The following is an 18,015-nucleotide window of genomic DNA, read 5'->3' on the forward strand; positions in this document are numbered from 1 at the left end:
ATGTATGCTCATTTATTTCTATGGATCTTACTCTCAGGTAAGCAGATATAGGGTTGCAACCTTAAACAAGTGCTGAACCCTCCCCCCAACATCAGCAGGACTTGAAAGAACAGGCAGTGACCAACATGGGTGTGTGTGTTTCCATTCCCAGCCCCCACACATGTTGGTGGAGCACCCATAAGTGCACCCTGCCCCATTTTGCCCTGACCCACCCCATTCTGCCCCCTTTTCCACTCCCGTTCTGCGCTCTTCCAGGTCCAAAAGGACCCGCGTGTTGGTGACTGAGAATCATTTGGACACTCCTAAAATGGTCACTGCCTAAACAGTATGGCTGGATTGTGCCCGTTGTCTTCAGTCCACAGAAGCAATTATAAAATAGAAGAAACTTTGGATTTTGCAGTTAAATTTACTCTGAGTTGCTCTACTAGCCAAAGAAAGTCCTCTCGTTTTAAAGTTCAAAGGTGGTGGGTGAGAGAAAGACTTTGTTTTGAATAGAAACCATCTAGGTCTCAAATATTGTTTTCGGCTCTGAAAACTGTGCTGTGTATCTAAATGATTTGGATCCAAACTCATTATGTACATGAAAGGTCAGTAATCATTGCTAGGATTTGATGCGTCTTCAGCAGCCTGTTGTGTTCCTCTTGCGCTGCAGTTCTCCGTTAAATGCCAGACATAATGAAATAGCAATCAGTGTGTATTGGTGTGTATTATCTAGGTCCTGAATAGGATGCAAAGGTAACAATGCACTGATTACTGCAGCGTGCAATGCGCTGTTCAAGGAGAAAGTTACAAAGATTAAGCCCTCCAGACATTTCATATGAATGCTTGGTTTTCAAAGTGTTTCATCAATAAGAAGAGAGGAGCTTGGACTAGACTAGGAATGATCTACATTTGCATCCAGCGGCTGATTCCCAGGAACCTCACATTATATTCTAACAAAAATCCCTGAGAGGTGGTGATTGGGACTGAGGCAGGGTTAGGCAGTAAGAAGCATGGCTGAGGTCTACGCCAGACAGACTCCCTTAGCGGTTCATTACAGCAGTGGTCCTTGTGTGCTAGCATTCAGGTACGGAATTCACTCATTTACTGGGGACTTGCATTGAAAATGGGTAGCTCTTCAAAGCAGGAATATGCATACAAATGTATGTATCATTTGGAATGACTGGGGGCGCGGGGGGGGGCATGCACACATCAGATTTGTGTTCCAAAGGGGCACTGAGTTAGGGTGTCGGGTTTCCCCCCCAGCCAAGATCTGAAATAAGACACAGAAATGGAGCAGGTGAAGGAAAAAAATCAGCAAAACAGCCACAAGCTCAACCTCAGAGTAACCACATCAATCACACTATGAAAAAAGGAGGGAGTCAGATAAGGCAGAAGGAGAAATATGGGCTTAAATAAACTGCTCAGCCCCACCCCCTGCATCATGGAGATATCATAGCTGCCAAGTTTTCCCTTTTCTCGCGAGGAAGCCTTTTCAGCATAAGGGAAAATTCCTTAAAAAAAGGGATAACTTGGCAGCTATGGGAGATATGCCAGTCAGGCACACAAACTTCCACAATAAAGATGGTGGCTGTGGCTTCAGCCTATAGAGACAACCTCTCCTGCAGCCTAACTCATGCTTGGGATACAGAACTGTGAATATTTAGAGAGAAGTACAAGCATATTCCAGTCTTTTCTCTTAGCAGTTTTCATTGGTTTGCCAACTCAAATCAGTTGCTTAGAAATCTGCTGTATATTTACAGTGAGGGCATGCAGTTTCCAAATTACATTGGCTGGACCTACATTGATCTTTTAAACGTTATTAGAATGATACGAGATATAACGTTCTATAACATTTAATGCAGTTTCCCTTTGCTCTGCAGCACCTTCTGGCGCCACAATTTTAATAATGGATTATTAACGTTATAAAACACGAGTGTAGATCTGCCCGTTGTCTGGTCAACTTGCTATAAAACATAAGTTGTCATATGGTTGTGCTTCTCTAATTATGGATATTTTACAGTGTTGGGCTACGATGTGATCTATTGATTCAGTAGGCTGATAGCATTTGCAACTTCTATGATATCTTCAGTTTCAGCGATGAGCGGTATCTGAACTGAAGTAAAGTTGATAAATCCTTTTTGCCAAGTGTCAGGGGGACTCCCTACAGAGAGCCTCCCCGCCCCCCTGTCATCCTGACCAGCACTTCACCCAGCGACAGCATGAGCAGCGAGCCAGGAGGAGGGAATGAGGAAAGGAGAGGAATGGAGAGAGGGCTCAGTGAAGCGTCTGAGCCCTGGCAACGCTATGGGGAACAGAGCATGCAGGAGGGGCTCAGAGACGCGTCAGAGCCTTGGCACTGCTCTGGTCGAGGGTCAGCAGATGAGCATAGCTGCCAAGTTATCCCTTTTTTTAAGGGAAATTCCCTTATGCTGAATAGACTTCCTCGTGAGAAAAGGGAAAACTTGGCAGCTATGCAGATGAGGTGCTCAGCGAGACATCAGAGCCCAGGTGCCGCCCCAACCAGCAAGAGGGGAGACCTTTCCTTCCAGCGCCCGAATAGAGGCGCACGCCCACACGTAGGGCGAAGGGGCGGCGTTTTGGGGTGCCCAGGCTTTTATGCTGGCCGAAAAGCAGACGGAAGCCATTGCCGGGTTCTGAAAGTGACTAGGCAATCATGTTTTCTGATATCTCTGCACTGTAAATAGTATGCACAATAAAACTCTTAAAGACAGTGCGGACTGGACCGTCGTTACCCGAGAGTAGCCGCAATAACCCCCTGACACCAAGTACCATTGTTTTCTTTTCTAAACCAAGTTCTTTTTGGGGGGGGGGTTTACTGAGATTCCATCCTATTGGGGGTGCTCCTTGAACCAGCTCTCCTGTGCGGGTGGCATATCTGGCACCATTGGGATGGGGTCACAGAAGAAGGCAATCTAGGGATGCTTCAGAACCATGCCTTACTGGCAGACTCCCCTTTTTTTTTTTGCTTCTGTCAATATCAGAGTTCAATCATCATTAAGTAGAGAGCCATGTTGAGGCAGGTATGGCCTCCATCTCTGAGGGTGTGAACCTCTTCCAGCGCCTTCAGACACAGCAATCCAAAAAGTCATAGGACTGCAGCATTGATAAATCATAAATGTCACTATGACGATTTCTAACAGTTTCCTTATGAGAATATCTGCTGTTCTGCTTCTGTTCCGGAAAACAAAGATGGAAAAGTACCTACAAATTTCGACATTTTAAATTCCTGTGTCCAAGTTAATCATTGCAGTCCAGGCCATCTTATAGGTTGGTGTGGGATTCAAAAAAACAGTCCATAGATTCAGGAAGGGGAACTGAGGATCATTTAGTTCAACCCAAATATGCAGTTGTCCCTTACAGGGATTGAACCTGCAACCTTGGCATTATCAGAACCATGCTCTAACCAACTGAGCTTCGTTGGGGGCATGTAAAGTACTAGCATAACTTCCAAGTATAGCTTCACGTAATCTTTTAGATTAGGTTAGAATAACATCTTCACTAGTAATACGTTGCTTATGGCACTCTTTCTCAGGTTATTGTGCTTGTGTTATGAGAAGCCTTCCCTATAAAGCTAGCAACCTTCGTTTGTCCTAGAAAGGCACTGCTATACACCCTCCCCCCTAATTTCCTAAGCATGTCTTTTATTTCTAAGGCAGTCAGGCTTTCTCTGTTTGGATGTTGTTTGTGTTGCTTATTTTCGGCAGCGTTCAGTTATAGGTTGGTCCCCCCCCCAAAAAAAATATATAGTATCTGTAAGGGAAGTGAATTAAAAAAACTGCTTGGGAGTTTGTTGAGTCATTTCTCTGCCAGATAGTTTATATCATGGTCTCCAAGGAGAAAAGATAACATTTAATTCACTTTACTACTTGACCTTGTCTTCTGTCATATAGCACTGGCTGTGAAATGCTCAGCAAGTTCAAAATGTGCTGATTCATGAGATACTCAGATCCTTTTTTTTTTTAAAAGGAGTCTTTATGACAAATTGGAGATTAATTAGCACTGGGCAACTGACGGCTGAAGGAATTGCTCTTCTTCTCTAATAACCATGTTTATTAACTTAATGTCAAATTTACTCCCAGCTATTTAGTTGATTGCATAAATGTGTGATGAACTGGACCTGCCGCTTTTGAAATCAGATAAATTGTGAGGTTTGTAGAGATCTTCCTTTCAGTCAGGATCCGTTCTTCAAAGGAAGAGACTACAAGTAAGATGTATTGGAGGAGGAGAAGAAATCATAAAGCTGCTGCTCATGGTTTAGTTTCCTTAACCGTAAGCAAGTGTTGCGGAAGAATACCAAAACCATGATAATTTAAAAATTGTTACCAACCATGATTCATCAAACCATAGCTATGTATTACACCTGTACCAGGCAAACCATGACTACGGCATGTTTGCATACATACTTACTTACTCAGAAGTAATTCCCACTGTGTTTAAAAGGACTTAACTAGTAAGGGACCCAGGTGGTGCTGTGGGTGAAACCACTGAGCCTAGGGCTTGCTGATCAGAAGGTCGGCGGTTCAAATCCCTGTGATGGAGTGAGCTCCCATTGCTTGGTCCCAGCAAAATGCAAGTAGATAAATAGGAACCGCTACAGCGGGAAGGTAAACGGCGTATCCATGTGCTGCTCTGGTTTGCCAGAAGTGGCTTTGTCATGCTGGCCACATGACCTGGAAGCTATACGCCGGCTCCCTCGGCCAATAATGCAAGATGGTCAGGGTCCCTTTACCCTTTTAACTAGTAAGGGAGTTTAGAATCACACCTTCAGCATAGTTTTCCTGCCTCTTCACTCTTGCTTCATACCCTCCCTCATTTCTCTGATGAAAATAGGGATGCCCTAGCATACCCTCACACATTTCTCCGATAAAATAGGAGTGTCCTAAGGAAAAGTGGGACATTCTGGGATCAAATCAGAAACCGGGACAGCTTCTGTAAATCTGGGACTGTCCCTGAGAAATGGGGATACTTGGAGAGTCTAGCATAATTGAGGGAGGAAGGGGCCTTCCATATATACCAAAATACAGTCCATGTGAGGGTCCTGGGCCTCTGTGGGTGGAGAAGCATGCCTCAGTTTCTGTGTAGGCCCCCTTACATATGTAGGGGAGTTCTGCACTGACAGTGTTGGCATCAGGAGGCTGAGCTGGTTAAGTTGAGGGATGTCCCTGCTCAATCCTGTGTCTACTCTCAAAAGCCCAGCATAAAATAGTGGTGGTATTTGGATTCCCGCCTCTATTACTTTGGCCAATAGCTGGTTGTTTAGCTTTTTCAGTTTTGTTTAGACCTGCTCCTGTTATCTGTGCTTGTCTTGACAACATGTTCTGGTTTTTGTTTTTTTAATAATTATTATTGTGCCACACCCTGATACCAAGCGTTGATGGAGGTAGGGTTAAAAATATTTTGAATGAATGAATGAAAGACAGCCTGGATAGCTCAGTTGGTTAGAGCATGGTGCTGATAATGGCAAGGCTGCAGGTTTGATCCCTGCATGGGACAATTGCATATTCCTGTATTGCAGGGGGTTGGACTAGATGATCCTCATGGTCCCCTCCAACTCTATTATTCTATGAAGTGAAAGTGGCACACACAAGAAAATGACAATTTTTTTTTTAAAGAATCCACCAATTTATTAATTCAGGACATATTTTTAGTCTTATCATTTTTAATCAATCAGCCTTGTTGATTTAATCAATTCAGTGCTGCAGTTCTAGTATATATACTTTTGAATTGCATGTTAAGTGGCATTGCTGGGTTTGCTTTTTTTTTTTCTGTGGGACTGAAAGATTGACATTTTTCTCATTAGGCTTCCAAATGTACATATTCTCATGTTATCCTGTGTAATTGCTTCACCGCCTCTCTCTTAAAGAAAATTATGTATTGATTTTGTTTCTTTGCAAATAGCTGTGGCTCAGATGCCCACACGAAGGGCAGTTTATGTGCATATGTGAGCGACAGATTGATTGAACGCTGCAGTGAGTAAATTTAGTGCCACTTGCTCAGTGATCTAAGCTTTATTTTCTCTGAAGATGAAGTTCTTCCAAGGGACTTTTCTAGACATAAATTTCCTCCTTTCCTTCCATCGGGCCTCATAAGCCCTAAACGTGAGGCTCGGATAAGGAAGGGGAAGAGATGTTTCAAAAGACATAAAACAAATATTCTGGCTTCTGTGGGTTTTTCTTACTGATTTTCTTAACATCCTGAAATTCTGCTGCAATATCCCCCCCCCCCCAGTCTAGATTGTAACTGCAGCCATTTACTCTGTGCAGGAGCCATTAATTCTGTTCTAGTGATTGGAGAGAAATTTGGTTTGGTTTGCATTTTTATGTGAACCTAATTGATCTACATTTACATTTCCTGCAACTATATAGAATCATTGGATCGCAGAGTTGGAAGAGACCATGAGGGTCATTTAGTCCAACCCCCTGCAATGCAGGAATCTTTTGCCTAACATGGGGCTCGAGCCCACGACTCTGAGATTAAGAGTGTCATATCCACCAGGCTATTTTTATATATAATAAAATGCAGCTGTCTTTTGAAATTCACACTTCTCCAGATTTTGTGGCGCACTTACCCAAACCTGAATATATTAGGGCACAGGTAGACAAGTGGATCTTGTTGGCAGGCCACATCGCTATCTCCTGCACACACACATCATGGGCCAACTTTGACGCATGGGAAGCACCTCCCACCTGTCAATCACCTGACAGCCACAATGATGGCTAATACCCCAGAGGACAGAATCACACTTCAGAATGACCTTAACAGATTAGACAACTGGGCCAAAGCAAACAAGATGAATATCTGAAGAAGTGTGCATGCACACGAAAGCTTATACCAAAATAAAAACTTAGTTGGTCTTTAAGGTGCTACTGAAGGAATTTTTTTATTTTAACAAGGAGAAATGTAAAGTACTACACTTGGGCAGAAAAAATGAAAGGCACAAATACAGGATGTAAGACACCTGGCTTGAGGTGAAAAGGATCTATATGTGAAAAGGATCTAGGAGTCCTGGTAGACCACAAACTTGACATGAGTCAACAGTGTGATGCAGCAGCTAAAAAAGCCAATGCAATTCTGGGCTGGGCAACCAAAGTGGTCAAAGGCCTGGAAACGATGCCTTATGAGGAACAGCTTAGGGAGCTGGGTATGTTTAGGTTAAGGGGTGATATGATAGCCATGTTCAAATATATAAAAGGATGTCATATAGAGGAGGGTGAAAGATTGTTTTCTGCTGCTCCAGAGAAGCGGACACGGAGCAATGGATTCAAACTACAAGAAAGAAGATTCCACCTAAACATTAGGAAGAACTTCCTGACAGTAAGAGCTGTTCGACAGTGGAATTTGCTGCCAAGAAGTGTGCTGGAGTCTCCTTCTTTGGAGGTCTTTAAGCAGAGGCTTGACAGGCATATGTCAAGAATGCTTTGATGGTTTTTCCTGCTTGGCAGTGGGTTGGACTGGATGGCCCTTGTGGTCTCTTCTAACTCTATGATTCTATGATTCTATATCACATTGATCCCAGGTGACCCATTTTCACCTGGGCAGGGATAGCCTGACCATTGTAAGTCCAGGCGCTGATATCTTTGAGGATAGATAATGGTTACCAGATGTCGCTGTTTCCTGGGGAAAGTCCCTGGATTTACAAATCTCTCCCCGGACAAAATCCGTCTACGGAATGTCCCTGGATTTCATTTAATGTCCCTGGATTTATATTTTAAGAAGTGGCTTAGTCATGCTGGCCACATGGCCCGGAAGCTGTATGCCGGCTCCCTCTGCCATTAAAGCAAGATGAGCGCCGAAACCCCAGAGTAGTCCGCAACTGAAACTAATGGTCAGGAGTCCCTTTACCTTCAGCTAATTGGGATATAACCCAAAGTTTCCCATAGAAAAGTAAAAGAGCACAACTTGTTTAAGGAATGGATAGGCAATGCTGGAAAATGATAGCCCTGAAAAAATGACCGCCTAATTAAATTCATGGGCATGCAAGCGAAAGAAAGTACTCTTTAACACAGTGCGTAATTATCGTATGGAATTTGCTGTCAACAGATGTGATTATGGCTGCAGCTTAGATTGCTTTAAAGGGGAATTAGACAAATTCTATGTTCCATAGCTGTTATCCAGGACAGTTAAGCTGAACTACCATATCCAGAGGTTGTGTGCTTCTACATCAATCCAACATTCAAGACCGAGTCCAGAGAGCAGCATTGGGAGATGGCCTTTCAGCCATCTAATTATGCCACCTAATTTCCAGTGCTGTTTAATGGTCTACACCAGGCACCCCCAAACTTTGGCCCTCTAGATGTTTTGGACTACAATTCCCATCTTCCCCGACCATTGGTCCTGTTAGCTAGGGATCATGGGAGTTGTAGGCCAAAACATCTGGAGGGCCACAGTTTGGGGATGCCTGGTCTACACAAAGCCACTAGGAGTGGTCATTAGGTGTTTTGGGGTGAGGGGCCATCAGTATGCTGATGACACTTGGCTCTGTTTCTCTGTAACAGGCAGCGCCGTCTTAAGTGCTCCCGGCGCCGTGGTGTGCCGGATCCTCCGGTGCCCACCGGATCCCTTCAGCGCCCTCCCGCCCCGTTCCGGCGCCCTCCCACCCCATTTCCCAGCGCGGTGGGCGGGTGGGCGCCGCGCGCAGCGCGGGTGCAACAGGCGCTGCTGCGCGGCAGGCGGGCGGGCAGGCCCAGCTGCACGGTGGCCCGGTCGGCCAGCGGGTGGGCGCAGCTCGCGGCGCCCTCCCGGCGGGCCGGCGCCATGGTGCCCTGCGCCACCCAGCCTGCACGTAGGGCCGGGCCTGATAACAGAGGTGGCCAGCTCCCAAGAGACTGTGATCTACTTACAGAATAAAAAACTGGCAGGTCAAAGTTGTTGAGTTTTTTTTAGGGAGGAGGAAAGCCCTGTTTTTAAGGGTTGTGGGGGGGGGGAGGAACAGCCACTCAGCAACAAATTGCTGGGGAAACAAACTGACTAAACTCCGCCTTCTGTTCTGCAGGTCGTGCAACAATGGAGGGTGGGGCGAGGGGGCAGGGCTGGATATGCTTTTACCAATGCTAAGAAAAGGGGGCCAGTGATCGACCGCGATCTACCAAAACCTCCCGGGGATCTACCAGTAAATCACAATCGACCTGTTGGACATCCCTGCTCTGTAACATTTGAATCAGGAGAGGCCATGCGGTGGCTGGGGCATGGCCTGGATGCAGTGGAGAGATGGATGAGGAGAAACAAGCTGAGCTTGAATCCTAGCAAGATGGAGTAGTAGGAATAATAATAATAATAATAATAATAATAATAATAATAATAATAATAATGTAGCCGTATTTGCTAATAAGGGTCCTTAAGTTGCGCCCAGGCAGGGACGAAGACAGTCAATAACGACACCGAGGGTTGAATTCAGAGAAAGAATTTAATTCTTAAATTTAAGAGACTCTTGGTGATCACCTTCACGACAAGAGCAAAGAAAGACAGTTTGCAAAGATTCTTATACACTTCTGGGTCTCCTTCCCCCTCCTCGGGAATCCACTCTGTAAGAGGGTCAAAGGTTACAAATACACATCCAGGAAGACCCGTGTCCTGTTCTTATCATAAACACATGCTGACTCAGCAATGCTACCCCGGTACCAGCCTCAAGCAGCCTTGAGTGTGGGGGCTTGAGTTCCCGTCTATCTTGCCTCTTGTGCCTGATATATGCGTCATCTCCTGGTGTAGACCTTGAGCATCTCCTGATGCAGACTGCAGACCTTGTGCTCTCTGGCAAGGCCATCCTGTCTAGCTGCCAAATGTTTTCATTACACTTTGACACAGTGGCACTGAAATGCACAGAGGCAATGAAAGCACCCAGGAATAAGGATGAATTCATACAATGCAGGCAATGCAAACTACAGGAGCAGATTTAGCTCAATAACACAATTGGCAAATCTCTCCCTTCAATAATAATAATAATAATAATAATAATAATAATAAATTATTTATACCTGCACATCTGGCTGGGTTTCTAAAGCCACTCTGGGCGGCTTCCAACATAATATTGAAAACATGATAAACATCAAACATTAAAAACTTCCCTAAACAGGGCTGCCTTCAGATGTCTTCTTAAAGTAAGATAGTTGCTTATCTCCTTGACATCTGGTGGGAGGGCATTCCACAGGGTGGGCGCCACTACCAAGAAGGCCCTCTGCCTGGTTCCCTGTAACTTGGCTTCTGCAGTGAGGGAACCACCAGAAGGCCCTCAGAGCTGGACCTCAGTGTCCAGGCAGAACGAAGGAGGTGGAGACGCTCTTTCAGGTATACTGGGCCGAGGCCATTTAGGGCTTTAAAGGTCAGCACCAACACTTTGAATTGTGCTCAGAAACGTACTGGGAGCCAATGTAGGTCTTTAAGGACCGGAGTTATATGGTCTCGGCGGCTGCTCCCAGTCACCAGTCTAGCTGCCACATTCTGGGTTAATTATAGTTTCTGGGTCACCTTCAAAGGTAGCTCCTGTGTCTGAGAAATTGGTCAGCTGCCTAGCCTGCGTGGGGTTGCTCTCCTGCTGAAGGTGCAGATTTACAGCTTTTGGGTCCAGCTCTGTCACTAGAGGCTCAGATACCCATAGTGTCAAGAAGTACCTTTTACCAACTCCTTATTTAAATACCAGGGAACTAACCATAAGAGAAGACTAATAGCGTTCTTATCCTATTTGGCAGTTTCCTCCTTCTTTCCCCCATGAAATTTGTGTATATCATTACGCTGCTGACTCCAGCTTTGCATTTTGTTAATGAAAAATATACATAAACACTTAAAACAAAAGATAAGGAGAATTATATGATTGGAATTGTAAAGCAGGATGCAAGGAGACGTGAATCGGTTGATTGCCCATCCATGTCCGTTTCGGGTGAGTTCACCCATAAGCCGATTACACTTTGTTCGACATTATTATTATTATTTAGATAGGAACGAATGAAACATACACAAAAATTCACATTTTAAAAATGCATTGTTTTGAAAAGCATTTTCTCTCACTTCTGAATATATTTTCTCTCAAAATATGCATTTTAAAATGCATTTTGATACTTCCTTTCATTTTTTTTGAGCTGAGAACTGTGTTGGAACATTAAAAGGTAAAGGACTCCTGACCTTTTCAGTGCTCATCTCGCTTTATTGGCTGAGGGAGCCGGCGTTTGTCCGCAGACAGCTTCCAGGTCATGTGGCCAGCATGACTAAGCCACTTCTGGCAAAACCAGAGAAGCGCACTGAAATGCCGTTTACCTTCCCGCCAGAGTGGTACCTATTTATCTACTTGCACTTTGGGGCATGCTTTTGAACTGCTAGGTTGGCAGGAGCTGGGACCGAGCAACGGGAGCTCACCCCATTGTGGGGATTCGAACCACCAACTTTCTGATCGGCAAGGCCAAGAGGCTCAGTGGTTTAGACCCGCATTCCTTGTTGGAACATAAGGGAGGTACTAAAGCCAGTGAATTACTTAAGTCCACATGTTGTTCTGGGAGGTATGGAATCGGGGTTTGACTTCCACAGACTTCCCTACCTGAATGTTCTGGTGACTTTTTCTCTGTTATGCTAGTCAGTATGGCATAGAAACCCTTGGGAAAGGTCTAGTCCTGTCAACTCAATGTAAGGCAGGGTGTCTCTCTCCCCTGCCACCTTATTAACATTGCAAGTGTATTATTCTTTCAGAATCACTGCATATGTTTTTGAAAACAGTTCCCTAGCTCTCCCTTCTCCTCATTTTCCTGGGGTTTTCTTTCTCTTTCTTCTATCTCTCTCTCTCTCTTTGCGAGTGTGAAAAGTTATATATTATGTCTCTTGTAATCTCTGTGCTTTAATCTCCTAGCTCAAACCATCTGGGCTTTTTATACTGATGGATATTACACAGGGTATTTTATTACTCTGTGAATTTTTAGAGAGGGAAGGATGATCTGGAGTGATAATGTCAGCAGGGACCAGCATGATAAAATACGGCTCTGAATTTTACTACAATCTCTGAATATCTTTCCAATGCATATTAGTAGATTTATGTGTCGTAAATAAAGTTGAACAACAACAAGCTGCATATGGACATTGGAAACATATGGATATGGAAATTAATTGCAGAATAAATAAGCAATATTTGAGTGGCTTTGGAAGCAGAAAAGAAGAGCAAGTTTAGGGGGGGTGAATGTGAGACTTTCCACTCCCCTCTATCACAGAGCTTCGCAAATAAACTTGGTTTTGTCCTCTAGTGTCTGTTTCAGTTGTAGCTTAGGGCCATCTTGGCTGTGAGTCCTGGCAGAGCTGCTCTCTGACTTGCATGCCTTTTCCACCTGCCTTGGGATGGCATTGCCTGGACTGACTCCAGCTGCCAAAGCTTAGGCTGCTGAACAGGAACTTTGTGTGGAGCATTACTTAGGGGGCTTTGTTGTGTGGTGGGGACAGTTGTTGCTGTTAATTTTGTTGTATCTTTCTTTTGGATCTCAAGATTTATGTGGAAGTCGCTGGATTTGGTTGTGTACTTTTTGATGTTTGGTTTCTTGTTTATGACTACGTTCTATATATTTTTTCCTATGTTGTAAGCCTCTTCAACTACGGTTTTGGCTTTGGAAAGGCAGCATATTAAATAAAATGATAGATACCGGTAGATTGATTGAACTTAACACATTACATATTTAGTTGTGTACTTAAAAAAAAAAGAGGGCACACAACAAACATCAGCATCATACAAGTATACCCACCAGGAATTAGCTCCTGTGGAATGTACTAATGTACTTTCAGCAGCAAAGTCAGGTTTTCATTGCATAAAGTGTGAAATACTCATCCATTTTCCTGGTACAGAACTTAGGGTGCAGTTATTGCAGGTATTAATATTGTGCAGCTTGAAGCAATAGGATGAATAAAAATGGACTCCTCTTGGAATACAAATGGTCCAGGCCAAAAAATATGAGTCATTCTGCAATACTGATAATATTATTTACATCCTATTTGCTTTTAAAACGTGGTGGCTTTTTGGGGGGGGCTATTGGGTTGTTTTTTATTTTATTATGTATTTTGTGGTTTTTATATCTTGTTTTTATTCTGAGACCCCCAGGTATATGGCAGGAATTTTTTTAAAATAATAATAATAATAATAATAATAATAATAATAATAATAATAATGATGATGATGATGATGTTGTAACCGCCCTGGAGCCCTTTGGGGAAGGAATGGTAAGACATCTTTCAAATACATCCATCCATCCATCCATCCATCCATACACACACTTTCCACTACTACAGCAGCAATTGTATGCAGTTACTTGTGAATCAATGGGACCCAGGTGGCGTTGTGGGTTAAACCACAGAGTCTAGGGCTTGCTGATCAGAAGGTCAGCGGTTTGAATCCCTGCGACGGGGTGAGCTCCTGTTGTTCGGTCCATAGCTGCCAAGTTTTCCCTTTTCTCATGAGGAAGCCTATTTAGCATAAGGGAATTTCCCTTAAAAAAGGGATAACTTGGCAGCTATGGTTCGGTCCCTGCTCCTGCCCACCTAGCAGTTCGAAAGCACATCAAAGTGCAAGTAGATAAATAGGAACCGCTCCGGCGGGAAGGTAAATGGCGTTTCTGTGTGCTGCTCTGGTTCCTCCAGAAGCAGCTTAGTCATGCTGGCCACATGACCCGGAAGCTGTCTGCGGACAAACGCCAGCTCCCTCGGCCTATAGAGCGAGATGAGCACCGCAACCCCAGAGTCGGACACGACTGGACCTGATGGTCAGGGGCCCCTTTACCTTTACCTTTTTACTTGTGAGTCAACTCAAACTGAATGGGACTTCTAAGTAAACATGCAAGGAATTGTGCTGTGGTTACTTTAAATGCAATTGACCCACAAATTTAAATACTCTGCCTTTTTCTCATTGGGTGCAGAAACATCCATTTATTATGGTTCTACCCCCACCCCCACCCCCACTGAAGCATGGAAGAAGATTTTGCCTGCAGGGTATTTTGCCTGAATTATGTATAGGGATGAATAACATAAAGTTGATCATCGGGGGTGGAGACACACACACACACACACACACACACACACACACACACACACACAGCTGATATCCATAGCATAAGGAAAATCAGTGTTATATTATTATCTGAAAGACTCTTTGCATTTTCTTGTTTTGTGTAGAGCTATAGGTGTGAGTAGTGTTTCAATGCTAAACCCACTTTGTGAGGAATAAGCCCAACTGAAATCAGGAGTATTTCTGAATAAACATGTTTGGCATTGCAGTGTAAGCTTCTTTTATGGCGCCTGCGGTGCCCACACAGCAGTTTTGTGTGGTTTGTTGTGGAGCAAGAGAATTCACAGCACACAGAATCTGTTGTCCTGAGCCACTGAAGATGACAGTGAGTCTTGGAGCACCTTCAAAACTAACAATTTTATTATTGCATAAGCTTCCATGGACATGTCATCAGGCTCATGAAGTGCTATTCCGAGTTACAGCAAAATAGACGAATGGTGTGTGTGTGTGTGTGTGTGTGTGTGTGTGTGTGTGTAAAAAGTGAGATGAGAGGAAGATGAAATGAAGAAAAGTACAGGCAGGAATAATTACATACTTAAGAATGGTAATCAGATAACAGTTTTTGATTGCACTGACATCCTGGCATCGGTGAGCCAATTAACACCTATAATGTGCTAAAACTCCTTTGGGTGGCTTCAACATGGCAAGTGATAGCATAGAAACTTGACATATTGTAAGTTGCTGATTTCGTGTTGCAGTTCTTCTTTGAAGTTCCATTGCTCCAGGATGGCCACTTTAAGGTGATTTAGCATTCACAGAGTGCCTTGAAATGACCCCGAATATTCTGAATATTTCATTTTCGGATGTCAGGTTTTTGCTAATTCATTTTGTGTGTGGAGAGGCTGACCTGTTAGTAGAATGAAGAAGGGCTTTGTTGGCAGATGATGGCATATCTCATATTGGTAAATGAGCAGGTCGATGAACCCCTGATCCTGTGTTTGACATGGTTAGGTTCTGTAATCGCATTGCCAGAACAGATATGTAAAGACAACAGTGGCAAGACATGGACCGATGAAAAATGAGGGCATAAATGTATATCTTTATGTATATCTTTATAAGTTGCAGCGAAACACTATTCAATAGTACAGTCCATATAGTATCAAAATAAAATTCATCCAGTGATATAATTTGAATGCTTAGCAATATTTGTCGATGCAAATAATAGCAAATAATATACAGTGGTCTGTTTCGATGTGGTCTACTTCAGTATTCGACTCAGAAATGTATACAGTCAACTTCTAAGGAGCAGTGGTCATAAAACTATGTAAGCAGTGAGCAGTTGTTACATCCAGACTAAAGGATGCCGAGAAACAAAATATTGTGGCAGCTGTAAACAAAATTTGCTCCCCTATATTCTATGATTTAAATATCCTAGATAGCGGAGCCAATTACGTCACTAAGTTAATAATCCCAGCCCAACGTAGGGCTTTCATGTTGGCCCGTCTAAATGTTTTTCCCTCGGCATTTGTCAGGGGAAGATATCAAAACATTCCTAGAAACAAGAGATTCTGCAGATGTTCTATGAATGTCCCGGACACTGTAGAGCATATTCTCTTTCATTGTCCATTGTATAATACGCTCCGACAATGTGTGCTGTCCACTCTTTTGGGTGGTCTGGAACCCCAGCAAGGTGAAAAAGTGGGATTCTGCGTATCTGATGTTGACCTAAGGGTAACGGCGGGGGTAGCCAAGTTTTTAGTAGCAGTTCTCCAAGGAGCAGGTTAACAGGGAAAACCACAGATTCTACACACACACACACACACACACACACACACACACACACACACACACAATCAGTCTATGTAGCCAACTGCTGCCTTTTTTATATAGATTTCAAGGCTCTTATATGTGATTTTCTCTTTTATGGTTTTATTTGTAAAATGCCTAATAAAGGTTTGATAAGTATAAGTATGTGATTTTGTTTCTTCACAAAGAACTGTATGCTGGTATACTAGTCCAAATTTCATCATTTTACCCCTGCGGTTTTCTAGGTTAGAGTAGAAGTGCTGCAACCACATTTAATTCTGGAATCAAATAATATGGAGATGAGCACTAAACATGCAGTATTTTTCCGTTAGTGTTCCAGAAGTGGCTTTTATGTTGTGTGAAAGCTCAGACATAATGTGGGAATTAACAGTTAGGGGAACGCTGGGGAAATTGAATAAACTGTGGTTTGAGTGCAGACATATTCAAAACTGTGTTGAAATGTATCGTATCTGCATCCTTCTCTTTGCGTGTGGAGACCCTTTAACCTGGCCTAGAAATAAATTCAGACAGGACTCAAATCTTGGTTTGGTTTTTGGCAGAATTTAGGCCACAACTTTATTGATTACAAATCAAGTGAGTGGTTGCATAGGCTTCGGTTCGGCTAGCTCCTGCAGGACACGCTGATGGTTAGCAACCATAAGTCAGACTCGGGTGAAAACCTGGGACAGAGGCAGGCAGGGGTGTCTGCCAAATCTCCACCAGATGAGCCCTGAACTCAGGCTTAGGGCACAACCCAACTCAGGGAAGGCCAACCATGAGTCCTTGGATTCCTGTTACAGGAATACCCATGCATAGGGATGGCTAGGAATCCTGCCACCCCTATCGACAAGAACCAGAGCCTATCTGCCAACCTTACAAGTTGTGACGATCCACTGATATCTAAATTCACTATGCCCCCCCCCTCTCTCTGTTCATGAGCATAGCAGGAATTTGGAATAGATGGCACGCAGTTTGTCGCTAAGATTTTTATTTGGAACAATTTAGAAGAAAAAAACAGCTACTGTACCAGACTTTTAGAGGACATCTGTAGGCAGCCCTGTTTAGGGAAGCTTTTAATGTTTAATAAATTACTGTATTTTAATACTTCTGTTGGAAGCCGCCCAGCCAGATGGGCGGGGTATAAATAATAAATTATTATATTATTATTGCTACGCGGCAGGTGAAACCCAAGTGGCACCAGCCAATCAGCCAAATGGGGAAAATTCCTGCCGTGCCCCTGTCCCAAAGACAGGTGACATATGATGGCATAGCAAGGTCAAGCACAAGCCCTAAAATTAGGGAGAGGTGGGCGGGTGTTCTGGTGCACTGTGACCCGAAAAGAGGATCTCTAGGTCACGTGCAGGGAATATATAGTAGTCCCTCTATCTCTTTGACTGGCATGCCCATAGCCCAATTGCTCCCCGTTAGAGGGACCACCAGTAGGGTGTTGTGGCTGCTCCAATTGTCCCCGCCCCAACGCCTGATTGCCGGGACCCACCGCAACGCGAGCCCTCTCTTGCAGGGAGGACCCGAATTCTCCAAAGTTGGCCATGACAAGAGTCCCATTTTATCTTCACGATGACATGAGGAAAAGAGAGGTCTAGCTGCCGCATTCTGGATTAGTTGTAGTTTCTGAGTCACCTTCAAGGGTAGCCCCACGTAGAGTGCATTGCAGTAGTCCAAGTGAGAGATAACTAGAGCATGCACCACTCTGGCGAGACAGTCCGCGGGCAGGTAGGGACTCAGCCTGCATACCAGATGGAGCTGATAGACAGCTGCCCTGGACACAGAATTGACCTGCGCCTCCATGGACAGCTGTGAGTCCAAAATGACTCCCAGGCTGCGCACCTGGTCTTTCAGGGGCACAGTTACCCCGTTCAGAACCAGGGAATCCTCCACACCTGCCCGCCTCCTGTCCCCCACGAACAGTACTTCTGTCTTGTCAGGATTCAACCTCAATCTGTTAGCCACCATCTCACCATCTCTCTCTCTCTCTCTCTCTCTCTCTCTCTCTCTCTCTCTCTCTCTCTCTCTCTCTCTGTGTGTGTGTGTGTGTGTGTGTGTTCATGAGCATAGCAGGAATTTGGAATAGATGGCACACACTTTGTCGCTAAGATTTTTCTTTGGAACAATTTAGAAGTTGCTCCTGCAACTTTCTTTGTTTCCTGCAATAAACAAGCCTTTAACACTCCCCACCCTCTGCCACACCATTTTCCTGAGACGCCCCACTGAAACTTGCACCCATTTTA

At 44.1% G+C, this 18,015-nt stretch overlaps 1 protein-coding gene across 4 annotated transcripts in view; it reads left to right on the forward strand.

Moving 5' to 3' along the window:
• NAALADL2 (N-acetylated alpha-linked acidic dipeptidase like 2) overlaps positions 1 to 18,015 on the forward strand; it is a 784,863-nt gene that overhangs the window by 488,858 nt on the left and 277,990 nt on the right. The window lies entirely within an intron of this gene.

Source organism: Zootoca vivipara, chromosome 5, assembly GCF_965207765.1.
Source record: "Zootoca vivipara chromosome 5, rZooViv2.hap1.1, whole genome shotgun sequence".
In the NCBI taxonomy this organism is placed as follows: domain Eukaryota; kingdom Metazoa; phylum Chordata; class Lepidosauria; order Squamata; family Lacertidae; genus Zootoca; species Zootoca vivipara.